At 33.3% G+C, this 22,391-nt stretch overlaps 1 protein-coding gene and 1 long non-coding RNA gene across 7 annotated transcripts in view; one reads left to right on the top strand and one right to left on the bottom strand.

Annotated features, from left to right (window-relative positions):
* Positions 1-22,391, top strand: part of LOC136409723 (uncharacterized) — a 159,378-nt gene that overhangs the window by 78,579 nt on the left and 58,408 nt on the right. The gene's annotated exons all lie outside the window — the stretch shown is intronic.
* Positions 389-22,391, bottom strand: part of LOC136409737 (uncharacterized) — a 101,372-nt gene continuing 79,369 nt past the window's right edge. The window contains exon 3 of the long non-coding RNA XR_010752200.1: positions 389-474. This is a non-coding gene — a long non-coding RNA (uncharacterized lncRNA). The remainder of the gene's footprint in view (positions 475-22,391) is intronic.

The raw sequence follows: 22,391 nt of genomic DNA, 5'->3' as shown, positions 1-22,391 counted from the left end.
TTCTGGAAAATAATTACCTATTATAAATTTGAATGGACATATTTATTTACTCAACAAACTACAATAATAATTATTTTCCCTGTAATATTAGGAATAAATTAAATTTTCTGTACTACTTAATAATCCGAAACGTGTGCCAACAAATGTACAAAACGTTAACAAAAACGTATGGATGTAAAGCAAATAAAAATTGGAGTAAACATATATTAATTTCGGTGGATTACATTAGCATACGCTTTTCAGGACATTCAGTGGAAAATGTTTTGTTTAAATTTAACTCGATAAAAATGCATTCCTTTCAAATCGAAAAGTATTTACACATTCACCTGTAATTTAACTAAAATCACTGCTGCTTCCGATGTCTTCAGTAGGTAAGATGAAAAGTATCTAAGGTGGAGGGCGAGAAATTTCACATCCTCATGTATTTATAACTCTCAGCACATAGAAATTAGCATAAAACGTATAGCGAAGGGTCTGTAACAATATTTTAAAGGCTGTTTGTATTGTTTAATATTCGTTTTACTAGACTACTAAAGAGAGTTAATGAATGCGCACTGTCGTACAAATTCTCCCCCATATTTTGCTCTAGTAAACTTACCATATTTGGATTACACATAGATTTATTACTTAGACCGCGTTCTCCGTTAATTTCCAGGGTGGTAAAAGGTTTCTACTTTGTAGCCCCGTATATATGCGTGCACAAATACGGACTAAAAGCATTTAGCTCAACACGAAGCATAGAAGTGGAAATAAACAATGGCAATAACTCTCGTTGTATTAAATGGAGTGATTTTGAAGGCTCTCGATCTGTTAAACCGGAGTTTATCTAAATAAAAGACAGCTTTAATTGGCCATACAGCTGCGCGTTTCTTCAAAGCATAAATTAGAGTAATATCTCAATATCGCTGAAGAGGCCACAAGTGCCGTCTCATCTTGAAGGCTGAAATCTCAAACAGTGATCGTCGAGAATATAAAAGGACGGTTGCTCGTCCAGGCAAGCAAAAAACGGTATCTCGTAAAAGAGAATCTATTAATGACATTTCATTTTTAATAGTTGTTTGTTTTTCCTGTATGCTTCGTCTTTACCGCAAACATAGTTAGCGCTTGAACAAAAAGCAGAAAAAACTGAGCCTCGCTAAGAATATTTATACTTCCAAACGAAACCGGCATGTATAGATTTAGATAAATATACACAACAAATGTTTGTTAAATATTTCTTCGAAACCACATTTTCATTGTTTACATAAATTAACCGATGTATGTCGTCGTCTTTCTTCCCATCACCTGTCACATGTGCTGACTGTCCGGCATATTTTATTTCGCTTCGTGGTGCCGTTGCCCATTGGCGGCACACCAAAGTTTTTTCATCCGAACGTAATTTTTCAAAAGCCGAGCAATTTGCACAGCTAAGGGATTCCAACAAAGAAACACTTATTAATATCGATTCGAAGTTAATTTTCGAAATAATGAAGTCGACTGCACTCTCTGACGTCGAAGAGTTTTTAATTATCACTTTTAAATCCTCTTTAAAAAGGCTAAAAGGAGACAAAGGCGTTAAGAAATCAGCATCCCGCTTGATGGCTAAACCCCTCATCTCACCACTATTTCCCGGCATTCCAGTGGCGCATCTTTTGCCCCACACGTGGGGCAACATCTTATAGGTTTCCACCAACCTCTTGTAGATTTTCCTAGATACGAAAACCTCGTAAGCCTAAAAGCGAAACTAATCTCAGTTTTATTTCAGTAGAACACTTTTTGGTTCATCAGCTTGCATACGTTCAAACTTACTCTAAAACTATTTCAGCTAAGCGCAACATTTTTAAGTCTTATACATAGAGGCCTTTTTGCTATTCATTTTATCTGCCGGGTAAAAGATATGAAAAATAGACATGGACGGGTAAGACATAGATGGAGCGGAACGCCAATGACTCTTCCCTTCTTTGGCAAATTTGATTGCGATTTTACAGGTCACCAGAGACTTTTATATTTCAACTGGCAAAACAATGATGGAGAACGCAAAATAAAGGATGATCAATAATGAAGTACCCATCGCCTCCGGTTTGGCATTGCTTATAGGTAATTGCGTTTTAATAATTTAGTTCGAGCAAAGTGGTTTTTGTTAGTCAGAACTAGCAAATTTTAAGGGTTTGTTGGAGTTCATTGTAATAGAAAATGGTTAACTAAAGTCACTTTTATTTTGCTTCGGTTTCCTCTAAATTTAGGTGTTTTGGTTTGTTGAAAAGGAAAATCTAGCTTAAGAAATGGTTTTTTTTACGTTCGAATTCCTTCGGGGTAGTTTCACCATTTTATTAAAAAAGTTTAAGACAATAAAAGGGGCTATACCGAAATTGATAACTAACGTAATACTTGGTGCGTTAATGAATTGAAATTCAGCGCTAGCAGAATCTCGGGTATATTGCAAAAAAATAGCTCACCTGGGTAAGTGTTATAAATAGTCTCTGAAAAATCCATAGCCTTTCAAAATCAGTGAGAAATAATTGAATAGCGTATTTCTCGTCGAAATGTATGGCAAGAAGATCATATAAACATATACAAACGCTTCATTATCAACATACAGTGTGTTAAAGTTAAAAATCTCATTTGCTTTTTCCCACAAAATGACTAGAATTTTTAAAATTAGTACTTAGTTCAAATTTGTAGTGTTTGTCACAAGTTATGCTCCCCAGAGAGATTGGTCAAATCATTGTGAAAGTCTATGAGGTCATACTTTTTCTAGGGTTAGACAGCCTAAAAAATTAAGCCCTACCGAAAAGGAGGTTAAACACATTTAACAAGATCACTTGTTCTGTAAAACTCAAGTTTTCCTGCACACTTAAAATACTCTTAAGTCACCTCCAGTTTTATTTGAAAGATCATAAAGCATTTTAGGTACTTAATAGAGGGACACCAACTGACAATGTACATCAACCACAAGTTCATCATGTTTACATTTCGAAAGAAAAATCAGCATCAAATCACCCCAATTCAGACACTTAGATTTCATAAGGTTATTTACTATTAATATACAACACATTTCTGGATCATACAGTACATATAGTAGCAGTTTGATTACCTAGGATAAAAGAAATCCAAAAGGCTATTAATTAAAATAACTTAACACATGCCCAAAAAGCGGATATTGAGTTCAAGAGATTTATGGAAAAGCAAGCGCCCCTTACAGTGAAATTAGGGAAAATTTCTGACACCGAAGTATTATTCCACATGTGCAACAAAACCATTTTTTCCAAAGATTTTATAAAATCAACTTTTTGCTCGATACTCTCCTTCCTAGAGCAAGTGTGATGTGCCAACAAAAATTGAGGATATCACGATACGTCATGTCAGTCCTAGTAGGAATCTTTTCTTAACCATCATTTAGGTTTATACTTACCTCCTTCAGAAAGATTGATTAGTTTTGATTTTCCTGCTCGCCAGAAATTGTTTCATTATCTGGCCCAGAAGCTATTGAGGTATAGCATGTAATTTACGATAACCCGAAACCAAAATTTGGCGCAATACTTAAAATCACTACAGAGCAATGAAGATGGTTCGAGTTCTAGTTCTTCAAAAATTTAAATAATTTGCTAGGCACAATTCACTTGAGAATAATGTTGTTTCATGCTGCAGCCAATGGGATGGTTAAACGCCTTCCAAGTCTCTCTGGAGAAATATTAATTGGACCAAGACCCTACTTATTGTCCTCAAAGTCCATCAACTAGGTCAAGGCAAGACGTTAACAAAATTGTTATCTTCAAAAATCTATCAACAACAGATCAAGTTTTCTTGCGTAATACGTCAGTAAACCACTATAGTACAAAACACGTAACTTTTTATTGACGTCACAGACTTCATATCAACATTGATGCCACATGTTGTCAAAATTTATGTGTTGCAGGAATTTATTAGGTATTGGGGCAACGTTATCAGTATTTAGTTTGACATATTGAAAACAACAAAAGTTAACGAAAATTGAAGCTTTCAGAATCTCAGTTGCCAGGTTAACCAGGAAACGTTAACAAATTAAGCGGCAACATGCAACAAACTAATGTTGTGTTTAGACATTCAAATATATCTTTATTCTTTTTTAGCATATTCAATTTATATGACTTGTCATTTTACGTATGGCGACTATCAATCGCTATATTTTGTGACGTGAGTTACGTGTTTTGTGCTATACACCAACATTAACATAGTCCGTATAGACTAAAGAAGCGATACGACAAGATAATTGTGATAGACGTTAAAGCAAATATTACACATCTTAACCTAATAATCAACTACTTTCCGCCAATTTCTCAGGTGAACCGCAATCTAAGGAAAAAACCAGGCACAATTTACCACCAGTAGTTCTTGAGCAAGCAATCTACTAGAAGAGTGCGTTTCGCGGATATTCTTTGAGGTTTTCCATAAAAAATTGAGATATTGTGGGATTTCCCCACAATATCACAATTCGCTAAACAATAGAGAGGTGAGGAAAAGGCTCTGCCTACATTCTCTGAATAATCGAAAGACGATGATGCCTTGAAAGTTCTTAATGCCCTGACTTGGCGGAGAATTAAAAAAATCCGAAAACTTTCCTGAAACCTCCAGGAATTTCTTTGCCGTCCAAAAAATGCCACTTAATTTTATTTAGGATTATCGAACTTTAAAGAGGTTACTTAATCAATTTTAGGGAATTATTAAAGTCCTAGACGAACAAAAATTCTTAAAATATAAAGAATACCACAAATAGAGTTCGTTTACACCGCGTAGACCAATTTAGATCAAGGATCAAATTAAGTAGTAATTGAATTTGGTAGAAGTGCGTTTGCACCGATGACGTGGAAGATGTAGATTAGCATTATTTTTTGTAATTTTCACGACAGCGAATTCAGAAAAAAATTAGGTCATCATGACCTTTAACGTCTTAAGCCCGATCCAAACTATGTAACAAGTGAATTTTTATTACCATGTTGTAAAACAAATATGTTATTGAACATTGTTGTGCAACAGTATGCTTTTTGAGACAGCGTTTAGACTATATTGCAAAACGTATCACAATAATACATATTTAATCAAAATGGAGTAGCAAAAACTCTTTCAACATATCATAAAGTATGGACGAGCCAACTTTAGCTATTCGACAACGTTTTAGGACTTTTTTTAGATGTTACCGAGCTTTATTGGATAAAAGAAAAATATGTTCAAAAATTGTATTATGTGTGACAATTAAAAACTATGTATTCTATGTTGAATAACTTTTTTATAAAATGTGTTTTGTGACAATTTCTTCAACAAACTGTTGTTTTTTTTTTAAGAAGTGCCTGAAAACTAATAGGTAGTGGTGTTTTAGGTGAATTAGATCTGGAGTGTTTATACCATAAAAAAAGATTATTTGATCTAAGTACCCATTTACTCCGAACTAAGCTGAAGGTTCAAAAATTTAATCCGGGGAGTTTACACCGTGAAGAAAGTCATTTGCTTCTTGGACCGAATCTTTATACGATGTAAACGTACTAATTTGCGAATAAATTTTGAAATAACCATTCAATAAACAAAATCGAAAAAAGTCCCAGGCTTAGTTTAAAGGTAGAGGAAGGACATTACGAAAAAGCCGCTGTGGTTATATCAAGAGGAAATGAATTGAATTCCTTTACTTCTTAACAGCTACTAACCATTGGCCTCAAACCAACGCCACATTCTTATTACCTTTAAACTCATTCCTTACTCACTTATTAATCGAAATTTTATGATTTTTATGTCTCATAGAACGATTTTTCATTTAGATTATTACGAGGTGAGTGAGAGATGAGAGTGAATGAATGTTCAGGGTTGTTCCTGAATTCCCATCTTAGGTTGAATTTATTCCGTTCCTCGGGCAATCAATCATCATCAAAGAGAGCTATTGTATTTATGAAACCGATATTTTTTACCCTGGGCAGGTTACTTTCAACACACATTCCTATTACCTTTGAACTCATTTCTTACTCACTTATTAATCGCTATTTTATGAGCCTTATTGAACGAAACATATTTTTGATTTAGATCATTACAAGATGAAAGGTGAGTGAACGAATGTTTAGGGTTGTTTCTGAATTTCCATGTTAAGCAGAATTCATTCGATTCCTCAAGCAGTCACCCATCGCCAAAGACAGCTGTTAGGTTTATGAAACGCACATTTTTTACCGGGATTGGTGACTTTCAACGTAAAAATTCACTTAATAATTTCAATGTAACTTGCCTAGTAGAACAGGATAGATGGATTACAAACTTTTATTATTCGTTGAAGTCGAAGGAAGTTTTTCTCATAATATAAATCAGAAAATTGAGTCCCTGTTAATGTTTTACACTGTCTACAAATTCTTGACAAATGGTGGATGACAGTTACAACACGAATACGGATTAAAAGTAGAGGTATCCCATATAGGGGTTGTCGATGAAATAAGCTTATTGTAAAACAACGTTCCCGAAAACATATTGCTGAACCGTAATCTGGCCCCGGATAAATTCATCCCAAAAAAAAAAAACGTGGAATCATTGTTGTTTACGAAAAAGGGAGAGACCAGACCGGGTGTGGATTGCAGCCGAGTCATCTTGCCTATGCAATCGCCCTCCGAGCGAAGAATGTAAACAAACCCATCACGGCCCCTATCAATACACCGACTGATCTGTTGTTTTGCTTTTTTCCTCTTGTTTTTCCCGTCTAGCCGGGAGATTTTTACTGTTATCCGGTGAAATTGCAAGCACAGAAGCCCCCCTTTCGTGTTAAAAACTTCGAATTTCGATCAGTTTGAATTTTTTCCCATAATTAATAAATACTTAAATTTAATAATACAGCATTTCAGATGATCACGTTTTTGCAGACGATGACGAGATTGTGTCGTAAAAAGTAAATTAATTAATTAACAGGCAGTAAACTGTTGGCGTTTTTCTATAATTACCAGTAGGGCAATAAAAGAGAATTGTATCTGTGCGGTGGACGAGACTAAGAAAAACCTTGCAGACCTTATCTGACCTATTAGAGTATGTTGATGAACTTCTTAGTTTAACATATGTACGTTTATATTCCAACATTCCAGTTTTCATCGTTTTTCTTTTATGCAATTCTAACGACCAATAAAATCATTCTTATCTAAGTACGAAGTTGCAGTTTAGTTTCCTTAGTCAATAAAGCTGCTCGTTACACTTAACTGTCATCCTTCAGCAATAAACCTGTTTAAAAATTAATATTAAAATTTAGTACCTATATTGATAAGAAATATTGTTTACACGTGGGTCCCAATCATGTTTATTAATTGGCCAGCATGTCGCTTTAACAAACACTTGGTACGACATTGGCAGAAAAGTAGTGTAAAAAAAGGAGCCGGTTTACGTAATTTTTCATCTTAAGTGGAAAAAGCGGATTTGTTTCAATCAGTTACGCAACGAACTGCAAGAGTTTTTGATGTTGCAGCAGTCAGCGGATGTAACCTTTTATAAAGTAAGTTAATGATTATTGCTATACCCTAAAAAAGACATGTTCTTCATTCATTTGGCATTCAGCCTTTCATCCCCCAGCAGCAGGTCTCAGCAATGAAAAATTACCACTGAAAATTGTTATTTATCATTCTTATTCAGTACGAAGTGATCGATCATTAATGAACAATTCAACATTGAAGTTGCTTTTTATTGTGCAGTCAACGGGAATTGAAAGTTCACAATGTATTTGCATATAGGGGGGTTTCTGCTTGCATTTAGTTGGGTCTAACTTATATTTTCTTAGAAGCGGACGCATAGATATCTCTTTTAAGGCTGCGCGAATTGTTTATTTTTGCTTTTCAAATTGTGCCAATGAGATAAAAGAAATTAAAAAAATTATATTAGTAAAAGCTTTTCAGTGTTTTATGATTGCAGTTTTTTGAAGTGAGTTCTGAGTCAACCAATTGACACGTATTTTTACATAAACGGGAGAACCGCATTCAGGGGAAACTAAGGCAGAACTTGTTAAACCGAAATTTATATGAAATTGTTCTATGATTGGTATTTTATAAAAAAACTATCTAGAAGTTCAAAAAATTTGAAAAAATTTGCCGTTCAGATAGGAAAAATTCGGACTCAGATGTGCCTTTGAGTATTTTACTTGAACTATTTATTTTTTATTTTATTAATTTCTTTAATTTAATCGTTTATCATTTAAAAGCAGTTATTTCAAAATTACTACTAATATTTTTTTCTTGTAATAGGGGGTGTAAACGAAATCGCTTTCACACTGTTATTTTTTTAAAGTATATATTTGGTATGACATTTTTGCAATTTCTGGTTTTACCAGAACCTTCTACTTTTAAACACCTTGTATTGCATATTTTGAATCAGCGCCTGATTTTTAATATAAATGAAGATTTTTATGAGTTTCCGTTAAATTATGAAATTTTTAATTTTAACTTTAAAATTCGGTAGAAAAGATCGTAAAAAATTAATCATCACGATCCAGAATAGATGAGGGAAGAGTGGAAAAAATGTTTTTTATAAGACCACTTTCATATCTGCATACCTGCGATACATACCAAATTTTGTTAGTATATTTAAACATTTTATAAATAGCGCCAACAAAGCGATCTTGTTTACGTCCGTTATTCGTCTTTCTTTTCAAAAAAAACAAAATTTTTTTAATTCAAGTAAAATGTTAGGTAAACATATGTATTTTCAGTTACGTTGCATACAATTATCTCCACAAAAACGCTGTAGTCCTAACACTATTAAAGACACTTATTTTGCAAAAATAATAATGTGTATAACTTTCATTCCTATTCAGTATTTAAATTATGTCTACAACAGCTTTAGCCATGTCTATTTTCTAGGTATCCTCTGAGTGCGATCTATCCTTTTATGGAAGAAATGGGTCAAATATAATACTAAATCTGACCATTTCAGATCTAGTTACATCACAGCTTGTTAAAATATATGTATATATAGATGTAACGCTTCATATCCACTTATTAAATCGATTTCGTTACTCTTGGAAACTTGACTTTGACATTTTTACAAAAAAAAAATTATTTAAGCTTATGAGATACATTTAATTTGTGAACAACACAGGGACAAGATCTAGCAGTAAAGTTGGACAGCAAAACAAATATTTTTTTTAATTAATTGAAAATTTCTGTATATTGCTATAGTTTTAGACTCTCCCCGCAATTTTAAGAATATCACAATTGACTTTGATGCTTTGTTTTGATTTGCTTGTGTTTTTGAAAAATTGGAGTTTAAATTTTACATTTTTTGAATTTTTAATAGTCATAATCTCCAAAAAATTTAAGTTAAAAAGAAGAGATTTACGCACTCCTCTTTTCACAATTTATCAGATGAAATATTTTTTAATAGTTGGATATCAGTGAAAATTTTTAACTTTATTTTTCATAGCTTTGTATGTTGTATTTCTTTTATTAATGAAATTAAAGTAAACTAAAAATATTGTCTTATAAATAATTTTAGCTAAAATACAAGTAGATACTTAGTGTAACTTACAGAGTTATTTGGAAAATTTGTTATTTAGGGATCTCTTCGTATTTCCTCTATTATACAGATCAAGAAGAAAAACTTTTATTTTTGTAGCTCTACTTTAATGGCCATTGTTTTGTTTTTATGATGAAAAACAACCGTTAATCTGATGTGTAGTTAAAAAAAGTTTCCTTTCGACTCATTAATAATGGTCAATAGATAAAAATGTCAGCTTTTATGACCATAAGGTGTAGGTTTTTAATGTTTGAGAGTTTTCATTAACGGGGAAAATACAAGTGAAATTTCGCTGTATAATTATATAGATATATATTTACTGAACTCCTGGGGGTTCTTACAGTCCGATATACCTACATTACGTAATAAAAATTTTAAACAGCCATATGCAAACCATTTCATAAACGCGAGAGGGCTTAAATTCATAGTCCAATAATTTTAAAAACGAGATTTCCTAATTTATTTGTTCTCATAATTAAATTTTTTGGTGTTTTGTATATGTTTGTAAATATTAATGTAGCCCGTACTTTTAAAGAATTCGTTCTATTGTTGAATACAATAAAAGTGAGAGAAAAGGAATCATATAAGGTGTCCCATAAATAATGGTACCTTTTTTTATAAAAATAATAAGAAACAACCTCATTTCTCTATATCGAAAAATCACATCAAAGTTCCTTTTCGACTTTTTGAAAGTAAAAAAATATATAATTGTGTGTAAACACATTCAGGTCATTGGTAAATTACCACTTTGTCTAAGTTAGATAGCATCCACCATTTTATTTGAAGTACATGTTGCAAATCACTAATTGAAGAGTGTACCGAATAATTAAAATGTAAAAATCTAGGAGATGGGCAGTTGGACATCGGAGCGACCATGAGGTAAAGCTTTTGTACGTATTAAGGTTGGCACAATCAATTTTTTTACTTCAGAAACTAAGAAAAGTATCGTAGACAGCCACTTCTTTAACCTAAAATAAAATTTAAAAAATGTTTGAATTCCCCATTCAAATAAAAAACAAAAGAATTATTTTAAAAAATTAAAAATAAATTTAAATTTGAACACCGTTTATTTTCCTTATTGTCAACTTTTCGACTTATTTAAAGGTTAAATCTTAATATTTGTCATAAAGAATCTGAGGTTCAGCTGTATGTACACCATTAATTATGAGATACCCTGTATTTGCATAAAGAGCGTCCAATGACGAAAGAAAGATACAGAACATTACCAACCAAAGGTCCGATTTTCAATAGTTTAAGAAATATTTAGGTTTTTTTTCTTGATTTTTAATGACATTGTTACCTATTTATTAAAATTGTAACTCTCCAAAAGCAAAAATTCTCCATAGCAAATAACAGCACTTACACTGTGTTTTGTTATTGCCTGACAACTAAATGAGAGTCATAAATAACTCGCTTTTATTGTTTGTTGCTTACACAAATAAGAAAAAACATCTTTGAAGTAAAACCTTTTAGAGGAAAAAAACCCAAGCAATATTTTCTTTGCGGTTAAAGAAACTGCTATTTAATTGCATTTAATGGATATCCGAAGTACAAGAAAGTGAATTGTCTTGTTTGTTTACAAATTACAGGTACAAGCTATAAATTTAGTTGGTATGTAGTGCTCAATGTTTTTTTAATGGTGTTTAATAAAAAGCATTCTTAGACAAAAGTGTTGAACAATTTTTACTAACAAAGAGCATGTCGGTGTTTTTATTTATGGCTTTTTTTTGTTGCGTTTGAAGCTGTTATGTAAGGCTGATGGAGGAGTAAGTTCGAAACGTCGAATATCAAATCTAATTTATATCGTTCTATAGAACATTGAATGTGACATTGACACGGTGTTATTGTTAAATATCTCTTCAAACAAGATCACAATTTAATTAAAAACGCTTATGCATAATTTTGTGTATGTCATATGTGTGTATATACAGGATCCGTTACATGGGATAATTACAATAACTTTTTAAATAATTTTTCTATCAAAAAATATTTCAAGAAAAAGTTATAAAACTAATTTGTTGTCATTGTTTGATGACCTTGAACTTTTTTCTTATCTCATAACATTCCAGTGAAGTTCAACTTTAGTTTTTCAAATGTGGCCTCCTATTTCCAACTTGTTTTATAGAATCTACATTTATTTGCGCATATGGAGACATCAAATTTTATTGGGGTTAAATTAAAAAAAAAAAAAAAAAGTTATTTTCTTTATTTTATTAAAAAAAATTCGATCAGAAAAGCAAAATACCAAATTACTCCTTACAAAAATTAATTGTTATTTAATGCTCAAAGCATTTGCTCAAAACGTCTTCCGTCGTTATTCGAATACAGTGCTATTCTTTACATGAATGATCGTCTCATCTGAACATAGGTGTCTTGCCTGATTTATTGCATTACACTCATGATACGAGTCCTCAACTGATCTACGGTTTCGACCGATCCTTATAAACTTAGACTTAGAAGTTGTTGAAAAGAGATACAAAATCTTGAGGAAAACATTATCATAATTTTCGAAGAAGATTCTCCAAATAGCCACGTAGAGCGCTAAAAAGGCTTGGCAGTTCTCCTACAATGGTGCAGAGAACATTCCGGTCAGATGATAAACATTCTTTCCATGAACATAATGTTTCATTCACAATCCATTTCAGTTCATCGGTTTCATTTAGTTCTCGGTTAATGTTTGGATAGATTAACAGGAAACGATTTATTTGCACTCAACTTTATTGAAAATATGTTCATGAAGGGCAATTTTTTTTAAAGTTTTTACGATTGAAGCTTAACCTTCGTTTGGAAAATGTTCTTTTATTATTAAGACAAAGGGCTTGGTTTCATTTGGATGATTCTCCCGCTCATAGTAATAGGCAAGTGACACACCGCAATACTATATTAGGGGTAATGACCTATTTACTAAATGATCGTATCATGTAGCCCTTTAACTCCCAAGTTTACAAGCTGAGCTAAGCATTAAGTTGACGCTTCTTCATGCAAAACTGTCATCTTAACCCACGCTTAGTCTTAAGTGTGGTTTAGCTAAAGTCCGCGCAAATGACATTTAAATCTGTACAAGCCTCCTTAATTAATAAAAAATAAATACAAACGCGATCCCAAAACGAAACATTTAAAAAATCACTTTATGGCTCAGGAACGAAAAAAGAACAAATTTCGATTAGTCCATTGTTTTATGAAAAAATTGTACACAAATGTGGAAGAATTTGCAGTGTGCAAATGTGGAAGAATATAAAGTGTTTCTGAATAGATGGTAAAAATTTGAATAGGTGAATCCTGAGCCAAATTTAAGACGAAAACTTCATATAAAAACTTGTCCAAAAATACTTCGTCTTCGATCTACAGGGTGTTAAAAAATACTTTTTTTTTCATTTTTTTAAAAATTACTTATTTATTTCTTCATCGAAACTTGCTAAAATTTGTACATATCGTACGCCGAGTGTTTCCTGCAAACGGAAATTTTCAGACTTTGATTTCATATACGAGGTGATACGAGTTGATGGGTCTTGAGCTCTCATTTATCACATTTTTTTTTCTGTTAATATTCTGATTCTTTTAGACAAATTTCTGAAATTCACATTGAGTTTTCTTACTTTTCAGTCTCTTGCAAAATTTATCCATTGTTTAGGTAATATTCGCAATAACAGCCAAGAGTGTTCACATCAATCAATTTAAATAATTAAGTAATACTTAGTGAAGCTGGCCAAAATTGGCTAGATTTTGCAAGAGACTGAAAACTGAGAAAACTCAATGCGAATTTCAAAAATTTGTTTAAAAGAATCAAAATATTAACAGAAAAAAATATGTGATAAGTGAGAGCTCGAGACTCATCAACTCGTATCACCTCGTATATGAAATCAAAGTCCAAAAATTTCCGTTTGCAGGAAACACTAGGCGTATAATATGTACAAATTTTCAGCAAGTTACGATAAAAAAATAAATAAGTAATTAAAAAAAAAATGAAAAGTGTTTTTTAACACCTCGTAGATGGGACACACATTTTTGGACATGTTTTTACATGAACTTTTTATCTTATATTTAGCTCAGGATTCACCCATTAAATTTTTTACCACCTATTTCCAAACACCTTGTATACATACATGAGGGTGACAATTTTGATGCCCGCACTCTTTAGCGGTATTTCGGAAACAACACAAGATGCTTCATCATCGATTTAAAAAAAAGTTGCACTATTATATTATTTATAATATTTTGAAAACAATCCTGACATCCGCATTTGTTCACGCATTTTAATTAAATTTCTAAAAAATACTATTTTCTTATATATGAGTGTTTTCCATCGTTAGTCCGAATTGAATGGAATTTGACACTTGTGTTTTTGGTGTAGTAAGCAAATACCATAAAACTAATGGTGATTGTCGATTTTTCATCTCGCATCTCTGTCTTCTCTTCAGACCCAAGCTCAAATTAAAATACAAAGTTTTTTTTTTTTTCAAAAAACATTGTATCTTATCATTGATGATATTTTGGGACTTTTTTAGGTCACTTATAATATTTAAATACTACAATTTATTGATGAACTATTATAAAACACAACAGTTTCTTTCCACTGCATAACATACATAAGTGAAGTGGAAGCACAACTTACTTGACGAAAATTTGACAAAAGTAAATTCCAATTTGATTTTTGCCCATGTTTCATAAAAACTGGCATATCATCATAACCATGCCTGTAAAATATTTTATTTGGTAATGTTTGAACCTTTCGTTCCTTATGAGGTGGTCCATTTTCGTCTGAAGTGTCTGATTCATTTACAGAAATCATCAGCGATCCAACAGCAACTGCAAAATCAAAAAAATGGACAGTAATACGAATGGTCCGTTTATTGGTTCTTATATGCATTGTATAATTCTCAATTACCCTATCTAAGAAGTCCACTTTATCCATCGTACGCAATTACTACCAGCTGTTTGACAGTGATAAACTTTCTATTAGTCCTTGACCACATTATACTGGTATCTTCTGGTTCCATATCACATTTTGAACTTGCAAAATGCACATATCTTGGGTCAAATTGTTTTACAAAAGCAATTTGTTTCATGTTACCTGACTAATTTGATGATGGTCCATCCTCATTTCTTCAATTCATTACCTTCTCCCAAACCTACATTTTTTAAAATTCCAATTAGTATGCCAATGAACGAAGTTTATATGTCTGCAAAAAAGAATATGAATTAAAGGAATTGATGTAAAATGTCTGTCTGGATAAAAAGGAACTACTATCGGCAACGTATCAGTAAGCTTCAAAACCATTCGGCCGCCTACATCTATTTTTCCAGGTGTCGGAGTAAGACTGATTCCAGAGATGCTCCTTTTCTTTCATAGAGACAAATCTCCAATGGAATACCTCTCGGGGTCATAGCCACAAAGGTCTTTAAACTCACTAAGTTAAATTTTTCCCGAATATATTGTCTCATGTGTACTTTTCCTTGAAACGGAATAATTTCTTTATCTATTCAGACTACTTTTGTTCGTCGAGTTCTATCACATCTATATTCCATACTCAGCATGGATCAAACATTCCAAAATCTGTCCACAACCCTGGCTTCTTTTGAAATGTTCTAAGCTTTTACATGTTTAATTGTGAATACGGCAGGAAATAATTAATTCGAGAAATATTTCTAGAAATTATTCTATGGATATTGGTACTTTGGCCTCTAATTCCCAAAAGTTAAGGGTTCTTGATGATCTGTATACTCATCAACATGAAAGAACCAAAAATAATTTTTATTTCCTTTGCAGATGTTTTAAGGGAGTGACCTCTTGCGGAAACCTCACGCATAATTTGTAAATAGGGCAAAGTTTCAGAAGAGAATATCTTGAATATATTTTTTAAAGTACTCATCGGGTTCCTCAGACCACATAGTTTCTTGACTAATTATTTGTTAAATAATGTGCTCATGGTTCATTATCAGATCAAAAATCACTACTCCACCTTGAGATTTTTTCTCGTCAACTTGATTCAAAAAAAGATCATCATCTGCTTCATTAATTGGAGAAAGTTGGTCAATATCTGAATTGTCTAATTCCAAATTATCAACGATATCTTGTAGTTGTTTCTACGCCAAGGGTTCGGAAAAGAAAATTATTTTTGTCTCAAAAACGTTGAAATTATAAATATTTAACGTATCTCCTTCGATGCGTTAACACATATCCAGTTCCACACAAAATTTTGTTCTTTTCGACAAAATCAGAAGGTGTTGTGCGCTGTTCAATGTCAAGTCAACATATCACCCACGATATTTGGGGCCTGAAGAACGAATACCAGGTTTTAAAAAATTAAGAAAAAAGATTGAAAATAAATTCATATAAAAATGTATGTACAGGGAGTTGCAATTTAAAACTTTTAACATTTCATGCGTTCCTGCAGTTTTTCAGGCATTGAAGTCTTTGGAAGGAAACTCGGAATTTGGAACATTATACCATAGACACACATAATTATAAAGCGATTCCGAATATCTATAGGGTTTGCTTTTTCTGGAATCAGGTCTGAAACTTTCTTCGCCACTACTCACTATTTTCCCAAAACTTAAATTCCTTTATCATTTAAGAAGTTTTTACGTATCTTGCATTTAACCAATATCTTTGCTTGTTTTCTGGACAGTTATAAAAATATTAATTGCGATTTTCCTATTAATCGACAGTGCAATCCCATTGAGTTCCTTTAATTTTTTTAATTCAAGTTTGAATGCTTTAAAGTTTCTTTTAAAATTAAATTTTCATTAATATTTTTCCTACTTAAGAATTTTATCTGCCCTAAAAATTCCTAAGAATTTTGTTGAGCGTTCTGCGGTTCATCGAACGTGGCAGGAAATGCAGAGAATGGTTCGATATGCAGATGTCGCAGGAGCGGAGGATCGGAGAGAGTGGTCACGTGCACCTTAAGCTGGGTCCATCTGAGACGCGGACGTGGATCCCTTCTTGACCGCTGCTGGGGCGTGTCGCAAGACCGCGCAGTCGCCACGTGGTTGGCTCCATGCGGGCCGCCCAGTCGCGAATCCGATCCGCTAAGGCCCGGCCCACGCAACAACACAACACATTTTGGTCTATTTTTTCTCTGCAAAACAACAAAATAAAAGTCTTGAGATGCTGCGGATCTTGCGCCACAAACCTGGGCCTGCCCTTATTTCATTCGCCAGGCCGCGGTCAAGCCAATGCACAATGCTCCATCTCCTGCAACTAAACCGAAACCAAAAATAAAAGGACCGACTCTCCTCCTGCTTGTCTCTTCGATCTTCACCGCCATGCACCGATTTATCTGATTTATTCCTTTAGCTACCTAAAACGGAAATATCTTAGGTTGCCAACGCCAAATCTGTTTTTCTTTATTTTTTTTTATGTATTCGAAACACGCAAACAATCTAACTTTAATCAGCTACTTTACGACCTGATTTAAGGTCTCTGCAGGTACTGCTGCCAGCAACTTAATTGGAAGAGCGACTATAGTATTTTCCTCGTAAAATCCAGCTGAGATAATAAATGATCCAGCTTTGACCTACCCCAGTAAAAATTATCGGGCATTTACCAATTAATGGGGGAATGATCTTCAAAGGGGAGACTTTCGGGTTTTATGACACTAACAACAGTGCCGATGAAGCTTAATTTCGTATTCTATTTCGTTTCTTGAGTTCTCAGTCACAGTTCTCATTGAATTTTTGTAAGGTCGATTGTAATATACAACTTCAAGCAAGCCTCCGAAAAGAAAGGTGTGAAAGCGTCTCAAATAGTGTACATTATACCGTCTTTGTATTAGCATAAATATTTAGCTATTCATATCACGGCACGAGGCAATATTTTTACAACGAAAGCTACGGTTATTTTTCAGTCGAAAAAACGTTATAATCATACTATCATCCCCTAATTTAGGCCTTCTTTTCCCCTTCACGCTCTGATAGCGGTTTATGTGGAGGAGCCAGCAGTCAACCTACTTTTTTTTAGACGAAGGTGTTCCAGAGGCGTAACTCGCAATCCTGACTCAGCTCCAAAATTGCTTTGCCTCGTTCCCCAATTTCTCATAAAATAGAAAAAATTGCATTTCTTCACTACACTTTTGTTATGGACGATTTACGCATTATGCCATTTTATTGTTCAGTCGCGGACCGGCCCTGTGCACGTCAATGGAGACTAATTTAAACTTCTTTATTTTACGCGCGGAGATCCCTCTGATGCTTGATCCTCTTAAAATTATATACGCCGTTGAAATGCGTTTAGTCGAGTGTGAACAGCGTTTTCGATAGGCCGTATTTATAAATTTCAAATTCTAATTAGTTAAAACTTATGGCTCCAAATAACGTTGCAAAAGAAATATTAGACTGGGAATGGCTATTGTTAACAAATACGTGAAAAGAACACCTGAAAACAAATGAGTGCTTCACCGGGATCACTTTATCTACGCATGCGGGTCAAAAAGTGAGGTTAATCAAGTTATCACAATAAATTGCCAACAGAACAAAGATGATGAGTGGAAGTCAGCAATCTGAAAGCAGTGGGATTTGTTTTTTAACTGCGAAGTCAAAATTTAATTTTAAGTTCGGGATTTCATATTACATATGTACCTATGTTCCATTGATTTTTCGCACAAAATCTCTATTTTTAACGAGTATATCGTAAAAATATAAAGTTAAGGAACCGGATTTTACTGAAACATACTCTGTAAGCATTATTACTGTTGCCGTGGTCGTCACTTCAGCATTCTTAGTTTATTATTATGTCTAGGTTTAATCACTAAAATGTAAAAGTGAAGCTGGGGTTAAAGCCTGAACACCCTTACTCGAGTCTGGAGATATCTCTACATTTAAAATTTTTTTATAGAATGTAACAAGTAAAGTTCAGGTTCAAGCGAAGTTTGACAAAAATAATTTCATAAAAATGTAATTATAAAAATTTTATAAAAACAGAAACATGATTGAAAAAATAAAGACAATTGCAGATTTAACTTTGACAATAAATATCATCTCAGTCCAAATAAAAGAGAATTATTCGTATTTTATGCGCATGCGCGCTTGAATAATTCCCAGGTTCGCGTTCTTTCTACAAGTCTGTTTAGGACCATAGTCTATTTGCGTTAATATTTAACGCACTATTGCATGATACGAGCAATTTCTTCTGTGGGGGTGCATGGCTCTATGGTGGGGAGTCTCATATAATAATCATTTAATTAACCCACACAGCGGTGTTTCATTTTTGCTGCCGAACAAAACAGGCATAATATCGAAGGCAAGCGATCCAAGACGGCCATCTATAATTCATAACAAACAAATGAATGGGCCCTTCTTAGATCGTTTCCAGTTGCTCGAGGCGACGTCCTGACTCCTTAACTCCATCCGTTACTTTGAGCTTATTAGAGCTTTACCCTTCACTTAATCAATATAGAGGAGATTTCACACTATCGCTTTGGGTTGATTTATCATTTAATTAATCTTAATTGGAGCTTTGGTGATTGTTTCTCAGTTTTTATGTGAATGATCTAGCTAATATACCTAAAGATTCTTCGAAGTACTGCTAAGCAGCTGTGAAATTCTTAATGAGGCATTTATCAGATATTTCTGCGAAATTTCCCTGAATTTCGGCTTTATTTATTAGTTCTTCGGGTGCTTGACAAAAGGAAATGATTTACACGCGGGGAGCAAAACAAAACAACCCGAATTTGATAATGTCACTCACAGTGGGGCGCAAAACAACCAATTTAGTCTGTTTCGGTAATTGCTTAATAAATTAGTTAATTTCCAATGTTACGTTTCGAATGGTGGATAATTTAAGAGATAAATCTGAAGAACGTTTAAAAATGACCACAGAGCCCTCATCGTGCACTAAACATTTACAGGAAGCCGATAAGACGCAGACACACACAAAGCTGGTCCCTCATGGTCATTTATACCGTTTAAGGGATAATCTGGATAATACGTCCTCCAGTTATCTTTTCGCTTGCCACTGCTTTTGAACAAGCCACTCGGTAATACAGTCAAACGGTCGGTGTTCGTCCTTTAACCCCGTTTTTCCCTCCGATTTTTAACTTTTCATTTTCCTGGGGTTAAGCCGAAAATAATTAAACCCTACTTTCCCGATCCCCACAAGTGTTTTTGTGTTATTGGCATTTTTGACCAATAATCGAAGTCCGTTTCTTATCGTCCATGGCGAATTAAGTATTTGTTTTCCGTATTTCCTTCTTCTTATTCGCTTCATTCCCCTTTGAGCCCCCTTTCAGCCCTGCCGAAGAGATTTAACCGTATCCTATCGACTGATAAAAACCCAATTGTTACGACTCCGATAAAGTTGATTTTGAATCCACTTCCAAATCCGCGGGGGTTTTGTTAAAAATATGTCTTGTAACGTTTTTAATTTGATCACAATCGAAGCCAACGATTCTAACACAAAATGTTCCCTTTAAGCGTTCTTGCGATCGTTACCTCAAACCAAATCTCTAGGATATACTTTGACAGTAGCCTAAAACTCATCAGACAAATAAAAAATAAGTTTGAACTTAAAAAATTTTGGTTGACGAAACATAAAAAGTGACGTAAAAAATGTTTCACTCGGCACAGAATGATTTAATTCACCGCTAGCCTAGAGCTTTTGAACTTTATATTATAGCAATAATCATATACAGGGTGATGCAAAGCGTTATTTAAAGAATTCAAGAAAGAGAAAAAAAAATAGGACTAACAATATGTATTAGCGTCGATCCAGGTATATCTCTAACTTTAAGGGTGTTAAAGTTGCGAAGTACTTCTCAATTTTTTCTGCACAGAGTCCAGATTTTTTGTTTTATGGCATTCACGACATTTTCAGGCCAAATAAAGTTGTTTTAACCTTATCTTGACGACAAACAGTCTCATTTTGATTTCGGAGGAGCAAAAAATGCGCAACGTATCTATCAAAGTGGACACCTAAGTCTAATCTGGTGAAATTGGCCATTTTCTCTGCGCTAAATCGGTATTGGACAAAAAAGTAACATATTAAATTATAATATTTAGCAATAATGTAATGCAGAAGAAAGCAGCCCTCTGGAACATAACGTTTATCTTTTATGATCTCCATTTCCAGCAGAACAGAAATTGAATTACCTGTTGAATTTAATAACTTTTTTTTTGTTGTCGTAGATTTTGTCGAAGAGCTTCTTAAATTTAATTTATACGTCTGTATCTCCGGCATCTCTTATTTATCTAAGATTTGTTTGATGAATTTATCATTAGATTGTTTTGCTGTGCCAGTGCTGGTCGCAAATTTGGATCCGTTAACCCTATACAGTGCCTGTTTTGAACTTATTGAATCCCATTTGAATTATTGAGCTTGTTTCTGTGATTATGCTCCAAGGCATATATTTTATGTTGTTTTTATAAAACCACGCAGAAACGGAGTCCAGAGACGAGTTTATTCATATAAAACTACAGATTATAGGCCTGGTTCTCCTTACTGTTTCAGTGGAGGTGTATAACATGTCAGTGATTAACAATTGCTAGATTTAAAATATAAAAATGAGCTATTGTTGATATTTTGGAAGACAGTTGACAGGTTATAGGATGAATTGCAAAGTATCGTAAATACTTTTTCTGTAGAAAACCTGTATATTTGGCAAAAATTTTACAACTGATAAAAAGATTACAAAATAAAGTCAGTTAGTGACAGAAAAAAATTAAAGTTGGAATTAAAAAAGTTAATTTAAAACTAGAAAAGTTTAAAAAAATTTAAATTAAATGGGGTGAAAAAATACAAACTTTTATTTACGAACCATCCGAAATTTTTAATATTTTTGTGCATTAAATAAAGATCCCGTTTAAGTGAAAATGCGCCAATTCATGTAGTAACTTTTAGTTCCAAAATTTGTAAAAATCGATAAAAGCGCTTAGCAATTATTTCGAAAAAACGATATTAATTTGATAACTTTGACGCCCTGTAGCATCAAAACGAAGCAACGTTGGATATAGATAAGTTTACCTAAAACGCCTTATTTTTGGATAAAAAATGCTTGCTCAAGTGCTGTACAGTCACTTTAGGGATACCCTGTATATGTAAGTTAGCTGTTATTCATATTTTGAAACATTAGTGAAAGACTATTAATAACTTTTTACTTCACGAGTACAACATACATATATTTTGAAATCAAGTTCAGGGTCCTGTTGGCCATATCGGGGTTCCTATAGTCCATTGTTTATAAATAACAGATTTCTAGCACTTCCTGCGCTGTTTACCTTGGAGTCACAGTGTCTTATTTATAAGAAGTATAGAAGTTTGTTGGAGGTAACTTGTCATGCTCATAACTTATAAGACCCCACATAAATAAATACATATAACGTTTTTTGCCGATTTTAAGTTCTACGCTGGTACATAGTTCTGTTGCGTTTAAAAGGAGGAAACTGTTGAATGACCTCATCTCAGCCAAAATTGATAAAGAATATTAATTGATTCAGAAGGTAAATCAAGACTTTAGTTAATGGATATCCTTGGATGATGTTTAACAGTGTTTTCTGAATAAGTGTTAAAATCTTAGTTTGATTATTTTTTTTATCCGGCCTCTGCTTGTTTGATTTATCAGAAAAATTTTGAGTGTTACTGTGTTCTATGTAGATTCTTTATTTTTTTAATTGTTAAATAACTTTTCAAAAGTTTTAGTTCCACTTACGCGACGCGTCTCGAACTTCGGATAATAAGGCACTATTTCATTTGATTGGTTTGATATTTCGATATACATTTTTCGTCATCTTCACTTCAGTTGGTCCTGGAGATGAACATACTCAGGTGTTTCCCAAGTATAATAATTCGGCCTTCTTATTGTACTATAGCTAGAAATGAATGTGCAGTTGAATTGCAATGGTAAAACCATTTTACCGATACCTGTAATTTCATTTTTGCGTTCTCTTTACTTGAGAAATACTAGGTATTTTTAACATAGAACGAT

This window comes from Euwallacea similis, chromosome 6 (assembly GCF_039881205.1).
Source record: "Euwallacea similis isolate ESF13 chromosome 6, ESF131.1, whole genome shotgun sequence".
NCBI classification, from domain to species: Eukaryota; Metazoa; Arthropoda; class Insecta; order Coleoptera; family Curculionidae; genus Euwallacea; species Euwallacea similis.
This window is presented reverse-complemented; position numbering and strand designations above follow the sequence as displayed.